Here is a 6,000-nt window from a genome sequence, read left to right as displayed (position 1 = left end):
TGTCAAACTCACACAAACACACACAACAAAGAACGCTTAATCCCAATGACTCATTGTGCTGGTTTGAAAAAGCATTTGTCCCTCTGCATGTCCCTCACCCCCAGCTGTCTGTCTGCCTGTCTGTCTCGTTACATAAGTCACACAGCCAGCATCATGTGAGCGAGCATGGAGAAAAGAAGGAAGAGAGAGGGACGGAGGGGAAAAGAGAGAGGGAAGGAGGGGAAGAGATAGGGAAGGAAAGGGAAGAGAGAGAGAGAGAGAGAGAGAGAGAGAGAGAGAGAGAGAGAGAAAGGGAAGGAGGGGAAGAGAGATAGAGATGGAGGGAGGGGAGAGAGAGACAGAGAGAGGAAAGTAGGGGAAGAGAGAGAGTGAGAAGGAGGGGAAGAGAGAGACAGAGAGAGGGGGAGAAAAAGAGAGAGATGGAGAAAGAGGGAGGGAGGGGAGACAGAGAGAGAGAGTTCTTGGACTTGCATCTCTGATTCTACGATATGAGGAAAGGTTGTCCCATCAACATAGTGTTGGGAGGAGATGACAGTATCATTAGTCACAGTTCAACTGAAGCACTAACAACTGGGTTGTTACACCAAATGAGTGCCTTTTGCATCCCTTTGATATTTTAAGTAGAAATTGTGCATCAATATTGAATTTTAAAAGCCTGTTATATTAAATGAATGCCCTTTAGTATAGCACATGGAGAATTCAATAAATCTGACAAACTAGTGCCAAAATGTCTCTCCGTGCATCCTCTGTGACATCTAGGAATATTTTAACTCACTTAACCCCAACATTTCTTCAAGTTTCTCTTGTTTTAATATGGTGAAACTTTATATAAAAAAAATATAAATAAAATTCTCAAAAGAAACATTGAACATCTAATAGTCAAATCATAGTGTAAAAGTAGATGAGGCGCCTCCTGAGTGGCGCAGTGGTCTAAGGCACTGCATCGCAGTGCTAGCTTAGCCACTAGAGATCCTGGTTTGAATCCAGGCTCTGTCACAGCCATCCGCGACCGGGGAGACCCATGGGCGGCGCACAATTGGCCCAGCGTCGTCTGGGTTAGGGGATGGTCTGGCCTGCATGGATGCTCTTGTCCCATTGCGCACTAGTGACTCATGTGGCAGGCTGGGCGCAATGCATGCTGACACAATTGCCAGGTGTACAGTGTTTACTCTGACACATTGGTGCGGCTGGCTTCTGGGTTAAGCGGGTATTGTGTCAAGAAGCAACGTGGCTTGGCTGGGTTGTGTTTCTGAGGACACACGGCTCTCGACCTTCGCCTCTCCTGAGTCCGTACGGGAGTTGCAGCGATGGGACCACGAAAAAGGGGTAAAAAAAAATATTTAAAGTAAAAAAAAGTAGATGAGCTTTGTAGTAACCTGGTATATTTATGTTTACCAATAGATGGCAGTATTGACTCAAGACGGGTTTTCGTTCCGCATCAGTAGCCATTTTCTGTCTGCCATATATAACCATGCTTGAGAAAGCCTCAGGTAGCTTACGCCAGGTGCATTAGGGAATGTTATTCTAAGTTACAATTAAATACTAAAATATACTTATGTGTCCGGTGTCATCAATCTAAGAAGCATTTTAAGATACTACATATTTGGCGATGAGGATGACTATGGAGGACTGCGTTGGATCTGTTTGCCACGAATTCAACGGAGTGTTTGGCGTGCGACGCTGGATGTGAGACTCAGGTGAGCGGTGGAAGATTCGGAAGGATGATTCCCTGGATACGGATAGAACAAATGATTGACTGCGTGAGGGGAGAGAGAATCGGAAAAGATGGCTTTGGCAACAATGGGCTCGCTACCACCATTTGATCCTAAAAATCAGGAATGGGAGGTGTACTGTGAAATAATGGACCATAAGCCTCTGATCTCTCTGTTCCATGAACAAAAGCCAGTACCACAAATGGTCTCTCCAAGAGTTCAACGTTGGGCTGTGTGGCTCAGGGCCTACGAGTACAGAATAATTTACAAACCAGGTAGATACCATGGAAATGCTGATGCTCTGAGTAGGCTGCCCATTCCACAAATCATCACTCAGGAAGGAGAAAATGACCAAGTCTTGATGATCGATGTGTTGGATGGAACACCGGTGAACACAGCACAAATCAGGCAATGGACTTCAAAGGATGTGACATTATCACAAGTCCATGAATTTATCCTGAAAGGATGGCCTACCGGGACAGAGCCTCAGATCATGCCTTACTATGCTCGCCGCTTGGCCTTGAGTGTTGGAGATGGGTGTGTTCTGTGGGGTTCAAGAGTAGTAATCCCATCACAAGGGCTGGGTATGCTACTGAAGTTGTTGCACCAATCGCATCTAGGTATGTCGGGAATAAAAAGCCTAGCGAGGTCATACGTCTGGTGGCCAAAGATGGACCAGGATGTGCAAAATGAGGTTAGCCTGTGTACAGATTGTCAGAGTAACAGGAAGTCACCCCCCACCGCACCATTACATCCATGGGAATGGCCAGAAAAACCATGGACAGGACTACATGTGGGCTATGCTGGAACCTTCCTAGGGAAAATGTTCCTTGTGCTGATTGATTCTCATTCAAAGTGGATAGATGTTTACCCCATGAACACGTCAACATCGCACGCTACGATTGAGAAGTTGAGACAAAGCTTCAGTGTCATGGGATTGCCTCAAATGTTGGTTAGCGACAATGCTACTTGTTTTACAAGCACTGAATTCACAAGTTTCATGAAACAAAATGGAATTCAGCATGTAACGTTGGCCCCTTTTCACCCATCTTTAAACGGATTAGCAGAACATACGGTTCAGACCTTGAAGGAGGGGATGAGGAAGATGCAAGGGCCCAGCATTGAAACAAAGGTGTCCAGATTATTGTTTAGCTACAGGATCACTCCTCAAGCTACAACTGGGTTGTCACCTGCAGAAATGCTGACGTCAAGGAGGTTAAGATCAACCTTGGATCTCATTAGGCCAGACCTGAAAGTGAAAATACAACAAAAGCAATGGAATCAAAAACGGAATCATAACAACAGAGCCACACTCAGACGTTTCTCACCTGGAGATGATGTCTACACAAGAAACTATGGGTTTGGTCCTAAATGGATTCCAGCTACAATTGAGGATTGCCCATGACCAGTATCCTATACTGTGATCATCAGAAGTGGACAAAGACTAAGGAGACGTGGATCAGATCCGAGCTCGAATTCCAGTTCCATCCGTGGACATGGATCAATGCTTAAACGAGCAGGACAGGACATTGGAACGCTCCCCAGAGTTGCAGTTGAACAAACAACCTGAGACCAACAAGTCTCAACCATTTCGGGACGACCTCCTCCTGTGAAGTCTCCACAAAAGGACTTTGTTTCACCATCAGGGGGTGAAGTGCTGGTGGCACCAGCTACACCACCTCTGAGATCCTCTATTAGAGAGACGTCCGCCAGACTATTTCAGATCGTAAGGGAGATCATGTTTGAAAAAAAATGTAATATAAAAATAGCATGTGATTGTTATGAGAAAATCATAAAATGTTTAGTTGGCCGCTTTGGGCTATAAATTGGGTTATTAGCTTTAAATGGGGGAATGTAGTAACCTGGTATATCTATGTTTACCAATAGATGGCATGTTTGACTCAAGACGGGGGTTTTCTTTCCGCATCCGTAGCTGTTTTCTATGTCTGCCATATATAACCATGCTTGAGAAAGCCTCAGGTAGCTTACGCCAGGTGCATTAGGGAATGTTATTCTAAGTTACAATTAAATACTAAAATATACTTATGTGTCCGGTGTCATCAATCTAAGAAGCATTTTAAGATACTGTTCTACTCTTTTTGGCCAATTTTCAGGTGTTTTGTGGTGGGAAACTGAGTGGGTCAAGCATAACACGTCAACCCTGTTACCCAACTTGCATTCAATTGCACCTCCCTGTGGTTCCCAACAAGCTTCCATTCCCCGTCACAAGGGATTTTATGGCTGATTTAAGATGAAATTGTCAACCCTGCCACAGTTGTTACTTTATTTGGCACTTAATAGGCATTTAGTATAGTATTTTTATGTATTTATCCTCTTCAGATGGGAAAATGTGTTTTTATGAAGTTGAACATTTTCAACTTTATGACAATGTAAAAAGTAGGTGACACCAAGTTACACTTTTCAAAAGGCAACGGATTGGTGGAATGACCCAACTAATTGAATGTCAGGTATAAAGGAGAAAGCAAAAAGAGTAAAAAAATACATTTTCTTAATTAGGACACTAGATAATTGAATCATAGCACAAGGGTGTAGGCTACGACTCAGACAGAAAGAATGTCTTTAGATCAGTAGCGTGAGGTTCTCTGTAGTTCCTCAGAGGTGAGGTGTGTGTCTTTCCCATAAGCCCACTGATGTTACACAGGATCTCATGTCAAACATGGACAATGGCACTCGTTTGTTAAGTAGTGTAGTGTATTGGATCGTAAGGTGACCCCGTTATTCACAATAGATGGGTTTGGACCATAAAGAGAGAAAAAGTAAAGAACAGAAACAGGTGACCTGCTCTTATGAAACCAAGTGATGCTTTCATACTATTCACAATACCTTAGGTATATAGTGGATGTGTCAATATACTTGGTACCGGTAGTTTCATTCAAATACACTATATTGTCAGGGTAAACACTTATTCAATTATTTTCAGTTTCAGAGTGTGTACAGTACACAAATTAAAGTTGGTGTTTGGTTTCATATTGTAAAGACATACAGTACAGAATGGCGTGATTGATGTGTAAAGACAGTGGGTCCAAAATTCTAATGCAGCCAGGTAAGAGACAGAATATTATTTAAATGTTTTATTTAACCAGGCAAGTCAGTTAAGAACAAATTCTTATTTACAATGACGCATACCCCGCCCAAACAACACTGGGCCAATTGTGTGCCACCCTATGGGACTCCCAATCATGGCTGGATGTGATGCAACCTGGATTTGAACCAGGGACTCGCAGTGACGCCCCTTGCACTGAGATGCAGTGCCTTAGACAGCTGTGCCACTCCGGAGACCCAAGTGTGAGTAATAGTGAAGGAAATGTTTTCGTGGGTAGGCTACCATGTTTGGCATGACAATGACCATATGATTTGGCAAGTCAGTACAAACAGATCTGAGAACAGCCCAGCTTTTCTTGCTAAAACAGAGGAAGTAAATACAAGCAGTACAAAAGAGAGAGAATATCTGTTGTGCCAACAAGAAGATGCCATATAACATTTCTGTTGTAACAACATGGCCTGTTATAAATGGAGTTTCTTTTACCAGCTTTACGGAGAAATAGGGAAAGGAAGCATAGCATGACTAATTCAACAGTTTTTTTCTATTGTATATTCTACAAAATCAGGGATCATCAACTACATTCAGCCGCAGGACGATTTCTTCTTGAGTGGATGGTCAGGGGATCGGAACATAATTACAAATAAATTGAGCACCCGCGGGCCGGCAGTTGGGAAACCCTGTTCAAAATTAGAGCAGGAGTGCCGCATTCAGTCTTCCCCGAGGTCAAGAGGGCCTCACTTTAAATTGATTATGTTTCTTCGCTGGCAAAATTAGCAAAAATCTCTATCCATTGCTTTTGGAATTTTCCCATGCTCCCTGATTGTCTTGCTTTTGTTCCGATGACGGTTAGGAAGCTGGGCAGAGTGAAGAGACTGTAGATGTAGGGCTATTATCATTTCCAAGGCTCGACCTTAAGGTTTGTCCACTTGCGTGGGGCAAGTAAAACAAATGTTGGACAACCAGAATATATAGATTTCAGTACAAAAAAATCACAATATCAAACAATTACTCCGGTCAGAATTGGATCAGACAGCAGGGTAGTAAATTGCCTATATTCCTATTTGCTATAGCCTATTTCAACAAATGTTAAATTTACAAAAAGCAAGAGGACAATGTAGACAGAGCTAAGAGTCTCACCAAAGCAGCGCAAAATATCAGGTCAGAATCTTCTTTTTTTTTTCTCTCTTTCTTGAATATCGGATGATCTGGGCCAATAGTCAGTCT

The sequence above is a fragment of the Salmo salar genome, chromosome ssa02 (genome assembly GCF_905237065.1).
Source record: "Salmo salar chromosome ssa02, Ssal_v3.1, whole genome shotgun sequence".
NCBI lineage: Eukaryota > Metazoa > Chordata > Actinopteri > Salmoniformes > Salmonidae > Salmo > Salmo salar.
The sequence above is the reverse complement of the archived record's forward strand: the minus strand, read 5'-3'. Positions refer to the sequence as shown.